Consider the following 27600-nt stretch of genomic DNA (forward strand, 5'->3'; position numbering starts at 1 on the left):
TTAATATGGTTTAATTGCAGAAACAAACGTTCTAGTTGACAAATGAAAACAATCTGAACACTATTTGTCCAAAGGAAAAGAAATTTAGCAAGTGCCTTAAACCCTTTACTGAGATTTCCTCATCTGTAAACTAAGACAATAAAAGGAACTCTCCTCAACAGGAATTACTTTTGCTTTAATTGGTGTTTTTTAGGAGAACGTACGAATGCAGTCCCCCACAACCACAAATTACGCAGTGGAGTCCTCCACATGTTTAGGAATGGCAGGGATCAGCACACTCAGAGTGCAATGGGTAATCTCCGCCCTGGGAAAACCACCTTCATGACCATGGTATCTCCTCTGCCAGGTAAGTATCTTTCATTGGTATTTTAAATATACAAAATAAGTTATAAGCACTGTAAAATCTAAAGCATATATATATATATATATATATATATATATATATATATATATATAATTCCAATAATATAGAAACTAAAGTAACTGACAATGTATTTGGTCTGCACATAAGATGTGGAAGTTTGGAGTCAAAAGGCCCAGAAGGTTGCAGAGATGGCCCTGATCCTTTGCTCCTCCACATGATTTTGCATATAATTTTACCATCCTCTCACAATGGCATGGGAACAGACACAATTTCCACCCTGCGTGTAGCCATGTATTGCTTTAGTCAATAACATGTTAAAAAGTATGATGCCAAGCAGAATTTAAAATAGGCTTATACAATTTGATTTATTATCACACTTGCCTTCTAGTAATACTGCCACGAAAGGACATACCTGGGCGAGCTGGATGAAGGATGGGAATCATGGAGCAGAGCTCAGGTTTCCCAATTTTCCCAGGTGAGGCCATGCTAAAGCATCTGATAATCAGGTAACCCCCAAGCATGATCAGCAGAATTGCTGCTAGGACTATTTCATTCACATAAGGAATAAATTCTTATGGTTGTTTGACACTGAAGTTCTGTGGCTGTTTCTTTCACATTATTATTAAGGCTATAGGTAGCTAACTAAAGAATTGTACTGAAAATGGAGTGCTACTGTAACAAAAATATGATACCTTGATTTTGGGACCAGGATATAGGTAATAAGAATAGCATTAAAGAAGGATGGAAAAACAAAAAAGGAAAACTGTGACAGTAAAAGTGAAATGTGATGACTTGTGTTCTAAAGTTGTGTCACATTTAGTAGAACCATAACATGTAACCTGAAAGTCGGATAATATACCTAATGAACTCTGGGACGTGACTTAAAGAGATGTCCAAGGAAAGCACTAATAACATCTACTGGTTGCTTTTAGCTGTTTATGGTAAGACTAGAGGCCCGGTGCATGAATTTGTGGACCAGTGGGATCGCTTGGTCTGGCCTCTGGGATCGGACCAAAACCGGCTCTCCAACATCCCCTGAGGGGTTCAGGATTGTGAGAGGGTGCAGGCCAGGCCAAGGGACCCCACCGGTGCACAATCGGGGCTGGGGAGGGATGCGGGAGGTTGGCCAGCCAGGGAGGGACTGTGGGAGGTCTCCAGGGCATGTCTGGCCCATCTCTCTCAGTCATGATTGGCCAGACCCCAGCAGCAAGCTAACCTACCAGTTGGACAGTCTTCCCCCTGGTGGTCAGTGCACATCATAGCAAGTGGTTGAGTGGCCTTAGCGTATCATTAGCATATTATGCTTTGATTGGTTGAATGGGCAACCGGTTGACCAGACACTTAGCATATTAGGCTTTTATTATATAGGATTCTACAAGAATAAAGATGTAGACTAAAGAACTGCTACTTTCTAAAAATAATTTAGTGGAATGTGGAGAGCTCAGGAATTTTGGAAGTTAATAGTTTAGAAAAGAAAACCATTCACATCTCCAGCCTTTCCAATAAGTAACAGATTTCATATTAATACCCTAGAGGCCTGGTGCATGAATTCATGCACAGGTGGGCTCCGGCCAGCCTGCCTCGATCGGGGTTGATCAGGTCAGGCTGGCCAGGGGGAGGGGCTATGGGCGGTTGGCCAGCCGGCCCTGCCCCCTGGTTGAACTCCTGGTTGAACTCCCAGTCAAACTCCCAGTCTAGGGGATAATTTGCATATTAGCCTTTTATTATATAGGATTGCCTCAGGACCAGAGATCTTTAAGACCTTTTGTTAAGTCTTCTGAAATCATTAAATTGGTGGCCATTAGACCTTCTTAGCCAGACCAATGGACTCCTAAGGATTAATGGTATTGTCTCATCAGTTTTATATGTCAAAAATACCAGTAAGTCAGTCTAGATTGATAGATATGACCTAAAACCAACTGGGATGTAGCTTGTGGTACATGTATAAACTCAAATATGATACATAAAAAAACCAAAGAGTAGTCATGGTAGTTATACTTGCAAAAGTACTATCACATTGTTCTACATAGGCCTAGTCATTCCAAGATTACAGAATCAAGGCTTAACAAAGGACCATATTCTATTTCAGGGTAGAGGAACATGGTAAAATGTTACCTGGAAGTATTTCAAAATTAATATGGCCTAGTGACTGCTACAGTGCCTCTTATTTTTTCATTCAAATGAAAGTGTTTATTGTAATTCTCTCCCTGACTGAGTGGCACAAAACAAACCTTTAAGTTCATTGATTTTTGTGGTGCAGAATTTTGGAGTAGAAATAGTGGCAATAGCTTTTCTCTGTCCAACAGTCTCTGGCATCTCAGCTAGAGAACATAAAGGCCAAGACTATAATGCTCTGAAGGTTTGTTTACCAAAATGCCTGATGATAGATGCCGGTGGTGACCTTAGCTAGATCTGTTGGGTATAATATCCTCACATGGTCTACCTAGGCCAACTTGGCTTACCCACAATATAATGGTTGAGTTCCACCAGAAGTATTAAATAGACTACTTTTAAATATATAATCTGCCACATAGTTTGTGTGTTTGGGGACAGATAATTTGTCTTTTCATTTTATAGTTCTCTAGATCAAGAGACCTCCCACCCACATCCAAACCTGTTGAAAAGCATAAAATTTTGGACAATGTGGTACTGATGCTATGAATGGATGATATTTGGGAGACAGGGAGAGTTTAGTGAAATAGACATGAGCAAATTTTACATATTAGAAGTTATTAAATAATTGCCACTATCAATGAAGACAATATTAACTCATACTAACAGACCCAATTGTTTATCTTTCCCTGTATCTACAGTACTCTGCCATATAACTTTTCAAAAATTTCCTAGGACAGGTCTAGGAGAGATGGATCTCTCTCCTTACTTTGGCCTGGCCATGTCTCATCTTTGGCCAATGGGTTTTTAGCAGGCATGATGCAAATAGGAGCTTGGAAAGATCTGGTACAACTATACTTGCCCTTGTCATTGCCCTATGTCATCAACATCAAAAGGACATGCTCAGACCTATCTGCAAAAAAATGAGAGATGTGGAACAGTGCCAAGATGACCCAGTCATTCCCACTGAAGACTTCCAGATCATTTAACACCCTGTGATCCCCCAGAAATGACTATAATTTCCAACAAAATTAGCAGAGCCACCAGTGACCACATCAGAGTGTGAATTTAACAAGGGCTTATTGTTATGGGCCAATGAGGTTCTGTGCTATTTGTTATGAAACTTTTGTGCCAAGAAAATAAACTGATATACCCGTATCAGGTACCAAATAATGTCTGTCAAAAGATTAAAATGAATGCTACTCTCAGATTATTCTGTACTCCACTGTTATATCAGGAAGGCACATCAGGGGTAATTAACTTTCTACTTGGCCAAATTCATCCCATGGATTATATTTATTGGGCATATGTTTTAAAAGCATAAACAGACTATTCAGGGGGAAATGCTTATATGTACACAAATCACACTCACATATTACTGAGCTACAGAGAAGCGATGAGCATCTGTATATGAGGCTGCCATTTCCACTGTTAAGCAGAGCCACACAACAGATTAGCTGTAGAATGGAATTAATGTTAACTAGAATATCAATAATTTTTACACATCTGCCTGGGGAATCAAATTTACATCCCTATCATTTTACTGCAAGAAGTTTATTACTTAAAAATAAGAGACCAATGGGGCACTTTGCAATGAAAGGGACTATATAAAAAATAAAAATTACTTTACTGGTCACAGATGAGCACCATCTATAGATGCACATTTGGCTATAAGTCTATAAAAATTACTATGTATATGTTACTAGCTAATAATAATACACACCATTGTTCCTCATAATGTAGATATATCAGAGAAGCTGAAGAAGTGGTTTTACAATATCAAGAAATATCTGAATGAAGAGAATGGAAATCACCTTAGGATGTTAATTCTCCTATACAGAGAGATATTAGAATACTTCAGTGTTACTCTAGGCAGGCACATTATTCCTAGTTTGGAACATCCATCTGTATCAAAGAACAGTGATTAAATTAGGCACCAAGAAGTAACCTCAGACCATCTAAATTATCTTCATCGATGTATACCTAATCCCATGTATAACTTTTTAAAATATTTGCATATTCCCTGGGGTCCAGGAGAAATCCATTGGCATTAAATTTCAAATTGCAGTTTAAAATAATTTGAAATATAGTCAACAAGCAGTTTCAGACAAATGAATGAGAGAGTGTACTCTCAGATAGCCAGGGTTCATGGCTCAAACATTAACCCACTGGATAACATTAAGCAAGTTACTTAACCCCTTTGTGCCTCATTTTCACCATTTTATAAAATATAAATAATAACTGTGTCCATGTCATATAAATGCTATGTGGATTAACTGAATTAATACAATGCTTAGCACATGATAAAGACTCAAAAAACGGGAGCCATTAGCATATCTAACTGTAATCATACAGTTCAGTTGCTTGATCATCTTTGATTATATATTAGAACATTTAGATGTGAGATTAGCAGTACTGGCTTTTAGTCATTAATTCCCTGACATTAAATTCAAGGATATTTTTGTCCTATATCTCACTGCAAAGATAATAGGGACTAGAGCATCCCAAATTGTTATTGCTTTATCTCCAGGAACCCTTCTATTGTGGGTGTTGAGGGAAACACTACCAGCTGTGGGAACAAGGTACTCTCACTACAAAAATATAGAAGTTATCATCTAGGCTCTGACACTACCTTACTGTAGAACTTTTTGCAGATCACTTATCTTTCCTTCAGTGGATGTGAAATAAGTGGTCCGGGTCTGTATTGGAGACTGCAGACGTCTCTTCCAAAGCTAACATAATAAAACTGCTTACGTGTATGTAGAACAAGCACAGGTTTGGGTATCAGACAAATCTAAATGTGAATTCTCATCCTGCTCCTTGCTCTCTGGGACTCCTTTTTTAGGGTAAATATATAAGCCTTTTGTAATGACTGATATATGTAAAGTGTGTGCAATGAGCAGTGCATAAGATCACAGAACACTGATTGCTGAGGTATGTCATGGTGATAAAGGTGTGAGCTCTGGAATCAGACCTACTGGGTTTAGATCTCGGCTCTCTCATAAAGTTCTCTCTCTCTCTCTCTCTCTCTCTCTCTCTCTCTCTCTCTCTTTCTTTCTTCCTTTCTTATTGATGAGAGAGAGAGAGAGAGAGAGAGAGAGAGAGAGAAACACCAGTGAGAGAGAAACATTGATTGGCTGTATCCCACACTCACCCCAACCAGGGATCAACCTGCAACCTGGGCATGTGCCCTGACCAGGAATAGAACATGTGACGTTTCAGTGCATGGTACCATGCTCCACTAACTGAGATGCGGCTCAATAAAGGTTTTAAATCTCAGTTTCTTCATCTGAAAAAAAAATAATAATAATGGATTTTTCTTGATACGAATGTTATGATAAGTGAATGAGACACTGTGTGGAAAGTTTAGTAGTACTATCTATTATTACTATTACTATTGTTATTATTATAAATATGCTCCTATCCTATAGCTATTTATTACCTGTCATGGATTCTTTATTCACATTCTCAAGTAGATCTTCATTTTAGGTTTCTTTTTTTCAGAAAAAAAAATATCATTCAGCAGTAAATGCTTCAAGGTCAGGAAAAATACAGGAAGGATTAAGAATCCAATGAGCATATTTTAAGTGACAACCTGAGAAGCAATAGTCTTTGCATTCTGCTAGATATATTTTAAAGCATTGTACATGGTTTGCTTTTGTTAGTTCCCCGGCTCTTCATCAGTCACAGGTGCCCACTTAGAGAGACCATGTTCAGTTTAAGTAGATGAACACTGAAAGCATGAAGTCACTTTGTGTGGCATTACAGTCCCCTGTATAGCAGTGACTAAATGCCATGGCCTATTATAAACCCAGTGTACTTTCTATGCCCAAAGATAAAAGAAATTTCCCTTCATAAGTTTTCTATCCAAAGGCTACCCAGACAGGTGTCAACTGGTAATCTGGATCCCAAATCTATTACAGAACATTCACTAAATATAATTTTACTCATGTATATTTATGATATTTCCATAAGGCTCTATACATTGAACATGTATTTTTTCTACATCTGAAAGGGAATTTTATTTTTATTTCTCTTCTTTTCAGTAAAAGCACATGGCTGATGTTATTTAAGGCCTAATGTTCCACAGCAGGGTAGTAAATGATGTCATAAATGGCTCAAGCAGTTATCAAAGGCTCAGCCTCAACCCCAGCATTTAATCATCTGTAAAAGCCAGTTATAGGCTCATATACTTCCCCACAGTGAACATTATCCCTCTTATATGACAGGTAAAAAAATACTTTCAAAAACAGATTAACAAATCACATCATCCAAAAAATTAATAATAAAATATATTTGCTCATTTCACACACATTTGGAAGTTCTGTATTTTTGCTAACTTCTTTCAATGCACATTAATTATTTCATGTTTGTTCGGTACTTTGAAGATAGAATGCACTATGCAAGTGCTAACTATTACTAGTGATATTATGTGAGGTTAGTTTGGAAGCGTGGGTTTGATGAAAAATAGCACAAAGGAATGTACTATGGACAAAAGAAATGAAATTTGTGATTAGACACATTTCATCTCAGAGAAGATTTGGTTTTCTTCTGAGAAAGTGTCTATTTATACTTTCTGAGCTTTGATTGGTCAAAATACCTTCTTTCATATACTCAGAAAGGTTACTGATACTGGAAGTTTGCATAATGAAGCGTGCTATGTTTCATACACAGAAGGAAGAGGTTACTGAGCCACCACTGAGAAAAGAAGCATTTTAAATCATTTATTAAAAATAGAAATGGCCCTGGCTTGTGCCAGTGTCACTCAGTTGGTCAGATTGTCATTGCAGGATATGGTCAGGGCACATACCCAGGGTGACATTCAGTCCCTGGTCAGGGCATGTATGGGAGACAACCACCAATATTCATTCTCTCTCTCTCTCTCTCTCTCTCTCTCTCTCTCTCTCTCTCTCTCTCTCTCTCCCTTCCTCCCTCTCTCCCTCCCCCCCTCCATCCTTTCCTCTCTTTCAAAATCAATAAAACACATATCCTCCAGTGAGGATTTTTTTTTATTAAAAAAAAGGAATGCTAGGTTTATACTCATGCAGAATTACTCAACTACTACCCATTTCAAACAAGTGTATCCATTTTATAGATCACACACACACACACACACACACACACACACACACACACACACACCTTCCCAAATCCAGTGCTGTAGGTGGCATGCCCTGGTAAATTTTCTGGATCCTATGTGGTTTGAAACCATAGTCTATATTTTATTTGTACCATAGTTAACTAACAGCCAAGATTTCCTCTAGTGAATTAAACCAATTTTTTTTTAATTTCATGTTCAATGTCCTGCAATAATAAAATTCATTTTTGCCTCCTCAATATTATGTAACTGAACTTTCATCTATTTCAAAATAAATAAGTGTAAGTAATTTTTAAATTCACTACTCTATAAGCATTGTTTCATTTCCACAATTTAGCATGAAGATTAAATATTTTAGAGTTATCTTAAGGTAACTGGACCAAAAATGGAGAGATGCAATTTACAATGATTTTGACAACAGGGATTCATTTGTGCAGCCAATTTAATCCAGGCATTTTTGTTTTTTATATTCAAGTCAACTCTACATGTCCTCCCTCCCTTCTAATTATACTCCATTGTTTTTCTTGGGGAGTGAACTATGAAGAACACTTTTGTTTGTTGACAGAAATGGAACTGAAGAATGTTTTCATGGAAGATTTATGATACATAGGCAATTACATCTGGATTGTAGAGAGCAAATTAGTTTTGGATTTGTCTCATTCAGAAATGATTGACAAGTGTGATTCATCATAATAATTTTGCAGAGGAATCATAGCAGATCATAGCCTGCACCACAAATGATGCTGCTACCACAATCCATCATGATTAAATGATGGTCTAGAATAGATAAATGAGAAGTTGGAAGTATATGTAACCATTGATAATTAGACGTTTACTTGAAGTATGGGTTGTGGAAAACTTGTGTGGTACTCTTACTTTACTTTCTACAGAGCGAATTAAGAATTGTGTGTATTTGCCACTTTTGAATTCCATTAGAATCTTCATGAAAATTCCACCTGAAACTTAAACAAAACTCAGTTAAACTTCCATTTGAATATTATTAAAATAGTCCTTATTGAAATAATTTCATGTGATGGCATCCACCTTTTATGACAATTTTAAGAAACGCCAGATGAAGTGTAAAAAGTTTCAGATTTACAAAAAATTGCCCTAAACAGGGTATGCCCTTCCCCAGGCCTGATTTCTTTCTCATGAGTTAGAAAAGCAATGCAAAACTCAGCTTACTGTTCTCAAATACATCTTCGCCTCCCAACTGCAAAACACATTGTTGAAAATTCTCCTGCTGATTCTGAAGTCTCCATGAGTTTGTCATTTATTTATTCATTCAAAGAATACTTGATGGATATACTATATGTCAGGTACTGTTTTAAGTCTTGGGAATGCAACAGTAAGAAAACAGACAAAAATGTCTGCCTTCATTGAGTTTACACTTTTGTGGAAGGATTCTGAAAGTAAGCAAAATAAGTATGTTCATGATGCATTGTGGTTGGAGAAAAATAAATTTTAAAGTGTTTAGGAAGTATGAAATGGAAAAAATATTCCAGAAATTTTGAAACCTGCTACATAGAAATGTGCACATGTAACTGAAAATTTAAATATATATATTACATATACATATATTTTTTTCTAATTTATTTCAGAGAGGAAGGGAGAGGGAGTGAGAGACAGAAACATCAATGATGAGAGAGATTCGTTGATTGGCTGCCTCCTGCACTCCCCACACTGGGAATTGAGCCCACAACCCGGGCATATGCCCTGACTGGAAAGCGAACCTTGACTTCCTGGTTCATAGGCTGATGCTCAACCACTGAGCCATGCTAGCTAGGCTGAAAAATTATTATTGTTTCTTTATTACATGTCCTAAAAATAAAGTAATTGAGTCAACCATATACGAATCCCTTTAACCTGCTAACTGTTCATTGGCATTCCCCCAAAAGAGTCACATTTTATTGAATTGCTGATTGCAATGTGGGAAGGATTATAGTTAGACTGCCTACATTAGACAGGCTGTCTTCAGCACAGGAAAGTTCATTAGAAAAATATTAAGTCCTGTCCCCTCATTGTATCATAAAATAAATTTTATACAGATAGATGAAATTCCTTGCTCACACTTTTCATGACTAGTAAAATTAGCACTAAGGCTAGGACGACCATTCAACATTCCCTGCTGTCATTCAGCTCATGCTGCTGCCTGTCTATCTAATCCAGTGAGAACTCATTTGGGGACTAGTGTGATGGAAATATTTTTTTCTATACATACAATCAGTTTCCACACTACCATATACTGAATAGTCCACTTTTTTCTCCAAAAATGTGCAATGACACTGTTTTGTTGAGTTTCCAAGCAAGCATGGGTGTGCTTCTCAGTTCTCTATTCTGTTTCTTTGACCTGGTGTTTATCCTGTGACCAGTTTGCACTGCATTGCTATCACTATATAAGAAGTGCCTCTGTCTGTCTCAACTTCCTTTCCTATTTTCATTCATTCCTAAAATCAATAAATAAATATTGATTTTACATACACTATGTGTTAAATACTTTTCTAAGGGCTGTAAATTAATCAGAAAACCAAGGAAACAAATCCTGCACCCTCAGATAGCTTCTGTTGTAGTCGAAGAGATGGACAATAACAAATTACAGACATTGCTAATTATAGTGAGCTAAAAACTGCTATGGAAAAACTAAGTAAAACCTGGCATGAAGATAGGAAGTGCCAGGGGTCAGAAAGCTACCATTTTACATAAAAGAAATTTACCATTTGAACAGGCATCTGAAGAAGGTACAGGAGAGTGTCTTTCAGATACCCAGGGCAAAGAACATACTCAGAGAGAAATTCAGTGGATTCTGCTTGCCATTTATTATTTCCAAATATTTTTATAGACTTTACAAGTGTTTGAAGTTTTCTAGAAATACAACCTCATTCTTATTTTTCAAATACAGTTTATATTCAACATTATACTGTATTAGTGTCAGATATACAGTATAATGGTTAGACAATCATGTATTTTACAGAGTGGTCCCCTCAATATTTCAAGTACCCACCTGGCCCTATACATAGTTATTATGATATTATTGACTAAATTCCCAGTGCCATAATTTACGTATCTGTGCCTATTCTGTAACTATCCATTTGTACTGCTTAATCCCTTCACCTTTTTCATCCAGCCCCCTACCACCCTCCCCTTAGTCAACCATCAGTCTGTTCTCTGAATCTGAGTCTATTTCTATTTTGTTTGCTCGTTTATTTTGCTCTTTAGATTCCACATATAAGTGAAATCATATGGTATGTATTTCTCTGTCTGACTCATTTCACTCAGCATAATACCTTCTAGGTCCATCCATGCTATTGCAAATGGAAAGATTTCGTTCTTTTTTATGGCCCAGTAGTATTTCATTGTGTATATGTACCATGGCTTTTTTATCCACTTATCTATTGATGGGCACTTGGGTTGCTTCCATATCTTGGCTATTTAAATAATGTTGCAATGAACATGAGGATGCATATATTCTTTTAAGTTAGTGTTTTGAGTTTCTTCGAGTACATACCCAGAAATAAATTGCTGAGTCAGAAGACAATTCCATTGGTTGTACCAATCTGCATTTCCATCAATAGTGCATGAGGATTCTCTTTTCTCCACACCCTCATCAATACTTTTTGTTTGTTGAATTATCGATGGTAGTCATTCTGACAGGTGTGAGATGGAATTTTGGTTTTGATTTGCATTTCTCTGATGATTAGTGATGTTGAGCAAATTTTCAAGTCTTCTGACCATCTGTAGGTCTTCATTGCTTAAATGTCTATTCAGGTCTTCTGCCTGCTTTTTAATTGGGTTATTTGTTTTTCTGGTTGTCTGAGTTCTTTATAAATTTTGGATATTAACCCCTTATTGGCTATATCATTTGCAAATATGTTCTCCCATTCAGTAGGCTGTCTTTTCATTTTGCTGATTGTTTCTCTTGCTGTGCAAAATCTTTTAAATTTGATGTAGCCACATTTATTTTTCTTTTGTTTCCCTTGCCCAAAAAGATATGTCAGCCTCATTCTTCTTCACATATCTTACTTAAGCTCCTCTTGGTCCTTTGCTTTTCTATATACTTTTTTTAGAGTTCACTGTAGAGTTTCTACACTATAGAGTTTACTACAGACAATTATCAAAGTCTGAACAACTTCTAAAATGATACTTATTTTCTCTAATGATCCTATACAAATTAAAATATAAATAAAATATTTACACACTCTATGTTCCTTTACTGAAAATAAGAAGTAGCTTATAAAGTTACAGCTGGATATTCAACATCTGAAAGTATCTAGTTGTAGTGTTTGGTGAACTTCTGCAGAGAATCAGGACAACGCTATTGTTAGTAATTAAACCCTTAAGCCAGCTCAATCAAATCAAAATCCCAATCTCTACAATGTGACTGACTGATTCTGTGACCTCATACAAGAAAAATAACCACTTTGATTCTCAGTTTTCTCACCAGTAAGGAGGGAGTCACAATATACTTACTCCCTTTAGAATTATTAAGAGGAATATTATTAGATACTAAATGAGAGTATATTAAAGGTAGCTCATTACAAGTCTATGAAATTTGAATTATGATCTTTACAAAACTCCTGTTGTACATGATTAGTCATGTTTTTCAAGAGTCAATTCATTGAGGCCAATCCAAGTTCTCTCCAGAGACGGCAAGCTTTGATGGATCAAAATAATTCCCATCATTCTCCTGCTACAAGGATAAAATCTGAACTTAAACATGGCAGGCAATCCATTCATCATCTGGTTTATGGACAATTTTCCAACCTCACCTCCTCTTCCCTCCCATGAACACCCCATAGTCCATCCACACTCGGGGTCTTTGCAGGTGCTTTTCCTGCTTTCTAGAACATCCTCTCCTCTTTTGTTCTTTAAGACTGATAAAGGTTACTAGCTCTGTGCCACTTTCTCTGTGACTTCAGGGCACAGATCAGATATGATCTTGTACTATTTGATCATTGTATTCCAAGTACAAGACATTCATTTTGTGTGTCCTGAGGCTTTTAAGTCAGGTCCAATTTGATTGGTCTGCAGATGATTATAAAATGCAGTTGAATTAAGGCAGAGAAGAATCTCTTAAAACCTGTGACCTGCAAAATTGATATGTCCTAATAGCCCAAGATAACACTATTATTGACCAAATAATTTGGGCCTGTGTCCCTTTATGCTACTCTGGAAATTTCACGATGTTTTTTAATTATTATTTAATGTCTTTATTGATTAAGGTATTACATATATGTCCTTGTTCCCCCATTAGCCCCCAACCCCCCATTCATGCCCTTACCACCCTGTTGTCTGTGTCCATTGATTAGGCTTATATGCATGCATATAAATCCTTTGGTTGATTTCTCCCCCTTACCTGCACCGTCCCCTACCTTCCCTGAGGTTTGACGTTCTGATTGATGTTTCTCTGTCTCTGGATCTGTTTTTGTTCATCAGTTTATGTGGTTCATCACTAATTTGTGGAATATAATGAACATCACAATGGTTTTAATATAACACTGTGTGATCCCTACAGTTCATATGAGAAGCTAATCTTTATTTGGTGTTGAACAAAACATAGTATAGATTATATTTGGTCTTAAGTGCAGGTGATAGTACCTATCAGATGAGATCTATAGAAATCTATAAGACGTTTGTTTTTAGTACTCCTTCTTACCTATGAAGGTACCATCCTGATTTGGTGAACATATTATATTAATTGTTTTCTTTGTAAGGAGATTTATGCCTAGGAAATAAACTTGGCTGACCAGCCTATGAACCCAAATCATCTATTTTTAGTATTGATTTAGCACTGACTCACTTAACCTATTAAACCACCTAATTTTGCCAGGCTATACAGCAGGGTGAAATTTCTTTGATATTTACTGCACCTCCCAATAGCCCTATGAAGTAAGTGGTCATAAATGACAGCTGAAGAATTTATGTTCCAAACTACTCAGTTGCAGTCATAATACAACCTTCTCAGATACTAGCTAATTGAGCACTCAGACACAAATGTATGCTGATAATTACATTTATCTTGATTTTAGGGGTCATTTTTTCCTTTCCTTCTTTATATTCTGCCATTTATTAAAGCAAAACATTGTTATGATCTTTTCACAATTGTATTTTCTCATATCTGTGCATCTCACAATGTTAGGATTATTTTTTATATATTCCAATATCAGGTCCACAACACAATTTGATCCTTCTTTCTCCTCTACCAGATGTTTTCCAAATATGATGCTAAGAAAAACTTGCTTCCCTAAAAAAAAAAAAAAAAAAAAAAACCACCATTAAGAAACCTCATTCTATTTGTGTTTTGGCCAACATTGCCCATTTAGCCGACAATTTTATTGAGCTGTGTATATTGATGTGTGCATCTTTTTGAAAGTTCATCGTACGGTGACTCCAACATCACTGTCTGGCTACACACCATAAGGAGAAATTGTGAGGATTATAAAGTAAATAGCTCTCAGAGCTAATTCTCATCCATACTCTCATTGCATCACCTAGCAGGTTGTTCCTATGTATCACTCTATCTTCAAAGCTCTTAATTATTTCTTTTGGCATAAAATCTTATGCCTGGACTTTACCAAGCCAAGTTTGTGAGGTTTATATTGGAAAGTGCTACAGAAATTCATTATGAAATCCCCTGCATTCAGTGTTTTTTTTCTACATGGTAATAACTTGTCAAAGCGTTATGCTTTAATTGAGAAGTTTCCACAGCCTAGGTCCTGTCTTTACTCTTCCATAGATCTAACTCAAGTTCCTTCTTCCAGACTCATCTTCAGTTCTGCCTCCTCCAATATGACAGCTTTCGTTCACAGGCAGATGTTGTGCTCTTTCCTGTGCTCTCCTATCACCCTGGGCACACCTCTCTGAGAGGGCTGGCCATGCTGTACATTAAAGATTGACTGTCTTGTTCTCCCCCAGCAGGGAATAATCTAAGAGCAAGTATTTCAACTTATTTTGGGTTGTAGCCTCAGCACAGTGCCTAGTATGCAATAGGCACTTAATACATATTTAATGAATAAAGGCAAGTAAATCTTATTTTCTTTTTCTCCACTTCAGAAAGGTTCATTACTCAAGGTATATAAATTTGTTTAAGCTTGTTTTTCCCCAAATGAAATTCTGCATAATACCTAGCATGCATTAGGAGCTCTATAAATATTTTTGTAAGAAATGTATGAATATATAAATGAAATATAAATGCCCCACATACTCTTTTTGCTCTCAAGCTTCTAATCTTAAGAGTAGAAGTGAGGATATAATATTATTGCAAAAGAAAATTAATGTATTCTTGATGATCTTTATAAATAATAAAGTACAGGTGCAAAAGCTGAAGGGGAAAAAAAAACACTAAAGGAACTGACCTGACAATTTCCCCTGTTCTAAGATTACTGTAGCTTTTAGCAAATTATGTTCATTGTACATGGAACCCACAAATGATTGCACACAGTGCTTACAATTTAAAACCTGACAATTACAGAGAAACTAGTTCGCCAAAGATTAACAAACATCTTTTTTTTTTTAATTGTAAAAACCTGGGAGACTTTTGTGAACAATTGGCTTTATGAAAATGAGATATCAACAGTTGCCAATTAGTACAGAGTTAATGAAAGGCAAGCATGAAGGAGCCTACTGCTTCTTTACTGCACCTGCCCACACATAATCCTCATTCTACCTTTCTACCTGGCTGTGAAGATTGGTCCCATAAAAACATGCTGCAGATGAATTGCTCAGAGGATGTCAGAAGGGAATGTTTCAGTGCACATCCTAATACTATTTCTCAATTGTTATTTTTCATGAGTGTCCACATCCTGGTAATATATCCCTAGATTTGACTGTAATCTTGCCACTGAGCTTGCCTGAAGGTCTCATAAACTTGTTTTAGTGTAGCCTTAAGTCACAGATTCTGTGGAACCAGACAGATAGTACTACCGTGTAACGTCCATTAGAGATCACATCTGCACTTACATCTCCTACTAATAAATGCTTCCACAGGGAACCACATTCTGCGGCACGAAAACATATAACATTACAAAGACACCGGCTGGCCATGTGCCTATTGCCTTTGTAATTGGATTAGACATTCCTGATACACATTAGGTTTCCTATTGACCTTGTATGCCCCAGATTCACAGATCATGACATAATGAAACATTAAAATAAAGTGTGCTTATACTTTGAATGATTTAGAAGGATTGGGTATAACATATTTGGTAATTGTTTTGGGAAGTCTCACTCTCTTTAAATCTGAAAAATAGATGAAAGTGAAATTTCAGGAACCTAGAAGAAAATACAACGATAGTTAAACAATGGTGGTCTCTCTCATATACGTTAGTTAGGACTTATAGTCTGACTATCCCCAAATGATATATGTTAAGGGCAGTGAAGTGGGTTGAACGGTAGCCCCTTAAAAGACTTGCCCATTTCTTATCCCCTAAAGCCCATGAATATAACCTTATTTTGAAAAAGGGTCTTTCCAGATGTAATTAAGTTAAGGACCTTGAGAAGGTATCATCCTGGATTATCTGGGTGAGGCCTAAATCCAATGACAGGTGTCATCACACAAGATGGGAAAGGACAGACACAAAGAAGGCCATATGAAAACAGAGGCAGAGTTATGCAGACATAAGCCAAGGACCTCCTGGAGCCACCAGAAGCTGGATGGGACAAGGAAGGCTTCTCCCCCTGCGGCCTTCGGAGGGAGCAAGGCTCTGCCAACACCTTTATTTAAGATGTTTTGGATTCACAACTGTGGGAGAATAAATATCTATTGCTTCAAGCCACCAAGTTTGTGGAAATTTGTTATGGTTGCCCTGGGAAACAAATATAGGCAAATCCTAATGAAGACACAGCACCTGAAAGGCAAGCACATACTTTGTAATAAGGGATTCTGTCAGGGAGGTGCAAGGTCACTGAGAAGTTTAGATACTTAAGCTTCAGGAGTTTCCCTTATATAAGCTTTTTCCAAAAAGGGAGTACCAGTAATGTTTTAATACAAAGTTTTGTACCATTTAGATAAGATATTTTAATCACAATTAGTTAAGGTTGCTTTCTTTTTCCACTTCAATTTCTCTTCCATGCCCATGTCCCATTATTTTGGTGGACTGGATGTCCCCAGATGATTTAGGGGTCCAGCTAATGGTTGGTTGAGAAAAAATACACATTTTATTTGTGTTTATTAGATTATATTTATATGATTCTTGTTTATTTGCATGTTGAAGTTAGTGTTAACGTTTCTGCTATAGAAATGATTTCTAAGAACACTCTCTACTGACAAAGGAGCTGCTGAGTTAACCCCAAAATGTAGGAACAGACACAGCATCATGATAGGGTCACGTCATGAAACCTCAGACATCAGAAGTACATGGGTGGAAGAGGAAAAACAAGGCTGGGGATGTATAAAGCCAGGAACTAGCCTGAAAATAATTATTCTGGTCATCAGTTGTACAAAATTGAAAGCTCAATCCTCAGCAATGCCTCAGCAAAATGAAATTTCTCTTCTGATTATGCAGCATATATGATTACAAATACACCCTACACAATTTTGATGGAAGCCACAAGGTCTAGAATACATTAGCTTCCATGTGGTAGGGCACTAAACCATAATAGTCCTGCGAACAGCAGGAACATCTATGTATGAAGTCACATGGCTTCCACAACCCAACTCTCAACAATGAAAAATGAATTAGTCAACCATGCTAGGAAACAACCTTTATATGTCAGCTAGCTTTGCAGAAATTTCTACTATAAACTTGTTGTCATATGAAGAAGTGATCAAAAAGCATGCAGCCAAAAAGTGTATCTAATAAACATGATTATAGAGTTGTGTCAGGTAATATAAACTATTAAAAACATGTTATTTTTTAATTTCATAATGTTTCTTATATCTGTTAGCTTAAAGATATTTTATGATGTTGTGATTTCTCATTATAAATGAATATTCATTCCCTTTTTTGCTAAATTTTGTATTGTTTTCCTTAAGTATGGCCCCTGAAATTATATATGTTTCAGCCCTCACAAAACCTTGATGAGCCCAGGCTGCCAGGATATCAGGTTAGGTTTTATGAATGTACTAGGTTTTTTGAGAGAGAAAGGCAGAAAAATGCACCCTTTGATGTGTACAAAAAGAAATTATCTTCTTTGGATATTTTATCTTATTTTGAATACTTTTGAATGTATCTTATTATCTTGTATTAGTTTTGACACTATTACTTGTTCTCTTTCTTGAGATTCGGTGTCTTTTGCATTACTCTGATTATCTCTCCAGTGATTTGAAATATGTGCAGCACAGGTATTAGTGCCAGTTTTTTTATGAGAATATAAGCTGTGGAGGCTATCGGACCTGTGCAAGTTTGCATACCTGAAGCCGAACTAGGACCCAAACTTAGTATTTTGACTCTTAATGCCTCAGATCCTCCATGTGATGGCTAAATCTCAGCTTCTTCGGAAAGTAAATTTTAAAAAATGGAACACTTCTTAGTTTACGTTTATGGATGCATACATTTATGTCCAAATATCTTAGGAATTTATAACCAATTCTTCAAGCAATCATTTCAGCTTTGTCTGCCTTCTGCTAGTTCAGAAAAGTTATCTGTACCTGATGGCATACAGACACCTATGTGCTGTTCATGTTGAGAGGAATATTTAAGAAATTATTTATTGTTGTTTGTTTGCTTTTCAAAGTTTTTCAAAATCACATTTGGCACTTCTCTTCTCACTGCCTCTCCACATCCTTCCCTCCCACCACCAAATGGCACACCTGGGAGCCCACACTCATGAGAAAAGCTAACACACCTCTGAAAGGCCTGGGTGGGAAAAGGCCAAGTAGTGTGCCCATCACCTTTCTCAGAAAGGCAAAAGATCAAAAAGAAAGAAAGAATGATCAGTAAGAGCCATTTAAAGTAAACTTTTCACCCATGGACATACAGCATGCAAAGTTATGGCTTTGCTTAGGTAGGACTGTATACAGAACATTGGACTGAAAATAAAATCAACAAGGATTCCAATCCAATCTCTGCAAAGAAGCAGGCTGCACGACTTGAGCCACATCCCCTACTCTCTGAGCCTCAGTTCCTCCATCTGTAAAACGAGGCACCTCTACTGCATGTCTCTATGTTTCCTGCTGGCTCTAAAAGGCCCATGGTCCTATATTACACATTGAATCACAGGCATGTCCAATAGTAGCACAGTCTTGGAGAACACTGGAAATTATTTACAGGGAGGAGGAAGGCAAGTAGAATGAAAAATCGAAGGCTGAAGGGTGACTTTCTCAGTATAGAGGAGACATTGCTATACACTCTAAATTAAGAAGCCATCCTGGAGAACACCCTCTGCGCATAGATTTGCAGTATCCTGGAAGAAACTGAAGAAATTCCTCAGCTTGCCAGCGCTGCAGCAAAGAAGGAAGAAGCACCAACACCAAGGCAGGAAATGCAAGAAAAGATTAAGCCCAATCTTTGTTGCTTTGTCACTAAAGGAATAAATGCCCGAAGTCTCTGCTGCATTAGCATCATATGAACCTAAATTTTTCTAGAATCACTTGTTATAAATCTAGCAAAATCCTATTTACACAGAGTGGGCCAAGACCAGGGCCATTCCAGAACAGTAGATTTTTCTGAACAAAGGGACATTTTCAAGGTACTCTCATGCTCTCAATGTCAGGACTGATCTTGGGGCTCCTTACACGTCCACAGAAGCCTGAATCCTGACTGCTGAGCGAGTCAAGGGAGCACATGTCACGCTGGAAGGAACTGAGAAGCAGGCAGGATAGCGATTTCCCAGAATCTCTGCTTTCTTGTTGCCTGTGAAATGTGTCACTTCTTTCATTTTTAAAAATCTAGGAACATGGCATTAAATAGGTAAGAATTGTGATATAGTGGAAAATTGTACAGCACAAAATTAATGCTGTTTCTTAAAGTCTGTTTAACCTTTGGAATACTAGGAAAGTTTTGAGAGGTGCTGCCAAATCAGTGTTCCTGTCAGAAAGGTAGAAAATTAGTGTGCTCTCTGTTTTCTCAGAAAAAGAACTACATAGTGCCTCCATTAAATATAATTTTGCCAGATGTGATGTAAAAGCTATTTGTTTTTAGATGTGTGTGAATATAATATAATCTTCTATACTAAAAAAAAAAGGTAATATGCTAATTAGACTGGACATTTTCTGGACAACCTTCCGGACATCCTTCCAGACAAAGCCATGGTGGTGGGCCTGAGGCTAAGGCGGTTAGGGGTGATCAGGCTGGCAGGGGAGAGCAGTCAGGGGGATCAGGCTGGCAGGGGAGAGCAGTCAGGGGGAGCAGGCCGGCAGGGGAGAGCAGTTATGGGGATCAGGCTGGCAGGCAGGTGAGCTGTTAGGAGCCCGTAGTCCCGATTGCGAGAGGGATGTCCAACTATCAGTTAGGCCTACAGGGATTGGGCCTAAACCAGCAGTCTGACATCCCCTGAGGGGTCCCAGATTGGAAAGGGTGCAGGCCAGGCTGAGGGACCGCCCTCCCCCATGCACGAATTTCATGCACCAGGTCTCTAGTATATAATAAAAGCCTAATATGCTAAGTGTCCGGTTGTCCAGTCAGCCGTTCAACCAATCATAGTGTAATATGCTAATAATATGTTAAGGCTGCTCAACTGCTCACTATGATGTACACTGACCACTAGGGGCCAGATGCTCCAACCAGTAGGTTAGCTTGATGCTGGGTTCCGCCCTATCGGGACTGAGCAAGACAAACCGGCACACCCTGGAGCCCTCCTGTGGTCCCTCCCTGGCTGAACAACCTCCTGCATCCCTCCCTGGCCCCAAATTGCACTGGTGAGGTCCCTCAGCCTGGTCTGTGCCCTCTCGCAATCTAGGACCCCTCAGAGGATGTCAGAGAGTAGGTTTCAGCCTGATCCTGCAGGCCAAGCCGAGGGACCCCACTGGTGCACAAATTCTTGCACTGGGCCTCTAGTATAATATAATATAATATAATATAATATAATATAATATAATATAATATAAATAATAATGTATACTCAAAAATTTGGACTAAATCTTTAGAAGTTGAGAACCAATTCATTGAATAAACAAATGAGTAACTGACATAATTAACTGAAAATATATTTTATTACCCTTAGTAATAATTTTTCTGAAATTTTATATGCAGTATCATGCATTTGTAAGTAAAATATGTTAGATTAATCTCATCACTCTTTGATAACTAAAATCTTGAAATGCTTTAGATTTATCATTCAGAAGATTTTTTTTGCATTGTGCAGTTTGTCACAAGGATGGAAAAAACAACATAGATTTGGACTTATTTGCAGATATACAGACTGTTGCTTTTATTTTTAAATCATTAAGTGCTGATTGGCAGTGTCATTCCCCTTAAAATCTATTTTTCCTTCATGCAACAAGAAAAGGATTCTCATGAACTATAGTGCTAAATAACTGGCTTCTAGATAATCAAATTTTATTCTACTGGAATATTCCTAGCAATATATGGAGGTTTTAGCCTCATTCTCTGCTTACAGCATCATTGTGTTATCCTGTTTACTTTCAAATCTCAACCATCAGAAATATACCAGGAAAGTCCAAATTTGTATCTCCAGGCCAGATCTCACTCCTAAGCTCCAGAGCCACATTTCTGACTGTGTGATAGCCATTCCCACATTGATATCCCACAGGTTCCTCTTACCATATATGGTACACAAGGCTAAACCAGACATTTCCCCTCCTAAACCTCTCCTCTACCTATGTGTCAGAAATCTAGAAATCACCCTAAATTATGCCTCTTTCCATTACTTTCCATATTGAATTCGTCATTTAATTGACTATTTGGTTATATATATATTTTTTTCACATTGATTTTATTTATTATGATATAATTGACCTATAAATTATATTAGTTTCAGGTGTACAACATAATGATTTGATCTTTATTTTTTATTTTTTTTAATCTTTATTGTTGAAAGTATTACATATGTCCCCTTTTCCCCCCATTGACCTCTCCCACCTCGCCTCTGTCCCCCACTGCTGGCCTTCACCACCCTATTGTCTGTGTCCATGGGTTATGCATATACACATATGAATTCAATGGTAGATCTCTTTCCACCCCCAGGTACTCCCCTGCCTTCCCTCTGATGTTTGACAGTCTGTTCAATGCTTCTATATTTCTGGGTCTATTTTCATTCATCACTTTATGTTGTTCATTAGATTCCACATATGACTGAGATCATATGATACTTATCTTTCTCTGACTGGCTTATTTCACTTAGCATGATGCTCTCCAGGTCCATCCATGCTGTTGAAAATGGTAAGAGTTCTTTCTTTTTTAAAACTGCATAGTATTCCATTGTGTATATGCACCAAAGTTTTTAATCCACTCATCTGCTGATGGGCACTTAGGCTGTTTCCAAATCTTAGCTATTGTAAATTGTGTTACTATGAACATAGGGGTACATATATTCTTTCTGATTGGTGTTCCTGATTTCTTAGGATATATTCCTAAAAGTGGGATCACTGGGTCAAATGGGAGTTCTATTTTTATTTTTTTTTTATGACATTCCATACTATTCTCCACAGTGGCTGCACCAGTCTGCATTCCCACCAGCAGTGCACAAGGGTTCCTTTTTCTCCCCATCCTCGCCAGCACTTGTCCTTTGTTGATTTGTTGAGGATAGCCATTCTGACAGGTGTGAGGTGGTACTCATTGTCGTTTTGATTTGTATCTCTCGGATGATTAGTGACTTTGAGCATGTTTTCATATGTCTCTTGGCCTTCTGTATGTCTGCTTTCGAAAAGTGTCAATTTAGGTCCTTTGCCCATTTTTTAATTGAATTGTTTATCTTCCTTTTGTCAAGTTGTATGACTGCCCTGTAAATTTTGGAGATTAATCTATTATCAGATATATGATTGGTAAGTATGTTCTCCCATGCAGTGGGCTCTTGTTATTTTCTTCATGGTTTCTTTTGCTGTGCAGAAGCTTTTTATTTTGATGTAGTCCATTTGTTTATTTTCTTCTTAGTTTCTATTGTCCTAGGAGATGTATTGTTAAATATATATATATATATATATATATATATATATATATATATATATATATATATATATAACATTTGCTTTTGCTTTTATTTGTGAAATGATCACCACAATGAGTCCAGTTAACATCTGACAGCTATTTGGTTATATTTAATTAGATTAATTTCCAATAATATCAAAACCATTTCCTCCTCTACTCTGCCACACCACTAGTTCAGTGCTCATCATCTCTCACCTGAACTTACTCCCATTAAATCCATCTTCCACACCATTTTTTAAACCAAATAAAGTATGTTATTGCTTTCCTGCCTAAAATCCTTTAAAGACTCTTCAGAATATATAGGATAAAATTCAAACTCTTTAATTACACATAAGCTTTATCATAATCTGGTTTTTATCCATCCTTTCAGCCTTTCCTCTTCCAATTCTCAATATGCTATGCTCTCACATATCTCCATATAACAGCCTACAGTACAATTGTCTCCCTGAGAAATTCTCCCTTACCACTCAAAGTTCAGTTAAACCATCCTCCCCTAAAAAGCCTTCCCTGACCCTCCAGCTACTTTGTCACACCCCACCCCTTAGTGCTGCCTCTGTATTTGGTATGTGGTAGTAGTATTGCACATTCAAATTGTATAGTGTAGTTGATCCCACCCTCTCCAACCTACTCAAGTGCATTGCTCCATCAAGTCTCTTCCCTCTCTTTCAACATCTGTTTTTTCATCCCAAGTAAATTATCCCTATAAGTGTATATTTTGTAAAATCTTTCTGCTTAAAAAATGTATCTTTAATCTCATATACTTCTATAGCTATTATCTTATTTTTCTACCCTCCTTTGCAGTAAAACTTCTTGAATTATGTATGTTTGTTGTCTTGATTTATTCTCCTCCCATTCATTATAAACATTTCCGACTCCACTGAAACTGCTCTTGTGAATGTCACTACTAACTTCCACATTGCAAAGCCAAAGCTCAATTCTCAGCCATCATCTTATTTGTCAGCAGCATTTGATACAGTCAATCCCTTTCTCCTCTTCAAACATGTTCTTTACTTGGCTTCTAGGAAAACACCAGCTTCTCCTGTCGTACTGGCTTCTATTTCTCAGCCACTGTGACTATTAATTTTATGTGTCAACTGGGCTGGGCTAAAGGATCCCCAGATAGCTGGTTAAACATGATTTCTGGGTATGTTTGTGAGGTTGTTTCCAGAAGAAATTAACATTTGAAGTGGTGAACTGAGTAAAGCATAAGTCTCCCCGACCCCACAATGTGGTTGAGCATTATCTAATCCCTTGAGGAGCTGAATAGAACACAAAGAAGAAGGAAGATTAAATTCACTTTCTTTCTGGTTGTGCAAGCTGGAACATGAATCTCTTTCTGCCCTCAGTTCTCAGGACTTCAGCCCCAAAATGAAATCTACACTATGGGCTCTCCAGATCTCAGGCTTTTTCATTACACTGCTGGTTTTCCTGGGATCTCCATGTTGCAGATAGCAGATTATAGGATTTCTAATTGAGAGAGAGAGAGAGAATATGCACATGTGTATTCATACTGGTTCTGTTCTCTGGAGAATCCTAATACAGCTATCTTTACTAATTTTCTCTTACTTCCCTGATCTCTTAATGTGAAAGCATACCTATCAGACGAACCTCTTCTCTCCTACACCTACTATCTTGGCAGGTTTGATTATTATAGCCTTATGCTTTGAACTGACAACTCCCAAATGTATATTTCCTCAGCCGGATTCTCTTATCTGGATTTCAGGCTCACACTACCTGATTACTTAACATGTCCACTTATCTACCTCTTGAGCATCTTAAATTTTACATTTATAAAATTAAACTTTTTATATCTCCTCCATCTTGCCAGCTTCCAAATCTCAGTTAATGGTTACACTCGCCTTCTATTGCTCAAGACATAACATTTGAAATCATATTTGCTCTTTTTTTTTCACACATTTCATAGCCAATCTGTCAGTGCCAGCCTGACAGGTGAAATGGGCTGAGGTAGGGAGGTGGGAATTAAGAAAAGAAAGACATGAAAGCGGGATCAGGAGGGCTGCAAGCCATTGACAGACTGCAGCAGCTTTATTAACTGCATAATGCCTTATATACACAAACACTGACTGGGAGGTCAGTTCAAAAGGAACGTACTCTCTGTTCCTCTTAATCTCTAAGGGAGAGATAAAGCAGGAAGGCAAATTCTCGGTACAGCAAATCTCAGTAAATAGTTACAGACTTCTGGTAAGCCATGAATGGTCGCTCTCATTCTGCTGACAATTGGAAATTGCCATCCAAACAAGTCATGGAACACTATGTGGGTAGGGGACTGAATCTTATCAGTCCCTTCGGGTGCAAGGACTCTGTCAGCTTACACCTGGTCTCCAACACCAATCCATCAGCACATTCTGTGACACCTTCAAGATATACTCCAAATATTCCTATTTGTTATCACCTTCACTCATAATGCCCTATTCCAAGCTACACTTGAATGATTACAAAAGCCTTCCAACCTTTCCCTCTAGCTTCCCAAAGGTTTGTTTTTTTATTATACTTTCACACAGTCCAATGAGGGTCACTGAGGTCTCTAATTCATACAGTCACTTAGGAATCTAGGATCTTCCAACTAATGATTCTATAACCTTCTGGGTCCTTAGAGTTACCAACTAGATTTTCTATATCTAGCCAGAAGAGAAAGTACCTGGAGTATTTTAAGGGTCAGTCCGGGAGGTTGGTGCATATGCCTACAACTCATTGGTCAGAATTCAGTCACATAGCCACACGAAACTAAGAGAGGGTGGAAAATAGCATGTAGCTATATTCCCATGAAGGTCCAACAAACCACTTGTCAAGAACTGTGAAGGGTTTTAGGTTGAAATTTTTACCAGTTTGCAAACGAATAAGTTAGCCTGACATATTTTTATAGATGTCGGTGAAAGACATGAGACACCTATATTAGAGACAAATTATAATTTATTGCACAGAATATCACCATTTTTTGTCAGTTCCCAGAGTCTCAAATCTCATGGGATCAGTGATGCCTACAGTACAGTGTGTTACATGGAGAGGAAGCATGAGCTCAGAGAAGTCAAATCCTTTATAATGGGAGTAAGCAGCCTGACTTTTGCTCTAGAGAGAAACACTATCTCCATCTTGCATTGTTGATGGTAATAAAAACATATTTGAAAACTTGATTTGGAATAAGCAATAGTTAGTAATAACTTTGCAAGATGTATGGAAACAGAAGAGACCTATGGAGAATTTTGTCCAAAATAAATACATATAATTCTCAAGTAAGTTACTTAAGCTAACTTGAGCAGGTCATAGCTGATGAGTTATTAACATCTTGACTATCTGGAACTATATTCTAAAACTTAATATTATATTATTACCCTGCTTAATACACATTCAAAGAACCCATATTCTAACTATCTCCATGAAAGTAAAGTAGAAGTAGTTGCAAAATTGGGGCATTCAAAAGTATGAGCATTGTGGCAGACAGACTTTTAAAGGAGAAAAAATCAGATTCTACATAACTAATATCAAGCTTTATGTAATACTAATGGCCCAGTGCATGAATTCGTGCACAGGTGGAACCCCTAGGCCTGGCCGGCAATCAGATCTCTAGGCCTGGCCAGTGATCAGGGCCGATTGGAGCAATCTCACCCAGTCCTGATCAGGGCTGGGCAGATCAGGGCCTGCCAGCTGGGGGGACAACCGGGGAGAGGGGCCATGGGAGATTGGCCAGCCGGCCCCAATCAGGGCAGATCAGGGCCGGCTGGCTGGAGGGAAGAACCAGCAGGGGGAAGGGACCGTGGGAGGTTGGCCAGCTGCAGGAATTTGGCTGTGGGAGTTCACTGACCACCAAGGGGCAGCTCCTGCATTGAGTGTCTGCGCCTTGGTGGTCAGTGCGCATCATCATAGTGAGTAGTCGACTGGTCATTCCGGTCATTCCGGTCATTTGGTCATAATGGTCACTTAGGCTTTTATATATATAGATCATTCTGTTATATGGCTTGAACACAATTATTTATAAATAAACTTTGCACTGAAATTTTATGTCATTGCCCCAGCACTTAAAATAATAAAGCAAACTAATCCTTGGAGCAAGCTTAGGCAGAAAAAGCATCATCTAGGAAAAACACATTATCCGTGTGATGATGCTGAGGTGATCAAAAGGGAAAGGCACATATGTGGATATGCTTAAAGACACATTTTTTTAAAATGGGGGGGGGTTACATTAGATAGCCCTGGTTTTGATTCAAGCCCCACCACTTATTAGATGGGTGACTTCTGAGTTACTTACTTAGCCTCTCTGAACTTTAGTGTCCTTACCCATAAACACTAGAGACAATGAATGATACACAGAGTAATTTTCCACTATTCCGAACTGCCTCTCTGAGGTGATTTTCATCAGGCTATGGAGACCTAGTGAGTGAGTCTTCTCCACTATAAGAAAATACCAACCACAGACAGCAAAGTGTTCACATCTGCTCCAGGTGGAAACTCTGACACATTATCCAACTCTCCATTTCCTATAATCTGGTCACACCATCGCCCTTCTATTTGTACATGCAAGGCTGAGTTATCCTTCCTCTACCCAACTCCTTGCATAAAAAAATAATCATAATTCCAAGTTCACAGCTCATTCTTTATGCATCCAGGGATGCTTAGAGTCACAAAGCTCTTGAGAGTCCTGTGATCAACCTTCTCTCAAATCACAGGGTCCTCCCACTCCTCCACAGCCTGCCTCACCAATGGTCAACTTGCCGCTGCTGAGCTGTCCCATGGCAGTTTGTTCTGTTTTTCAAAAGCACAATCATGATAAAGTTATTTTTGGTATTTTTATTCTGTCCCATTTCTGGAAGGCTGATCACTTAGGCATGTCAATTCCCAGCATCCTCCATAGTGTCAGTTTGGGGGGACCTTAGCTACAATCCTTCTTTCTCTACATGTAGCTAGTGGTTTCCAATGTTTGCTTGTTTTTTAATTTATCTTTATTATTGAAAGTATTATACTTTTTTCCC

Source organism: Cnephaeus nilssonii (assembly GCF_951640355.1).
Source record: "Cnephaeus nilssonii genome assembly, chromosome: 1".
Taxonomy (NCBI): Eukaryota; Metazoa; Chordata; class Mammalia; order Chiroptera; family Vespertilionidae; genus Cnephaeus; species Cnephaeus nilssonii.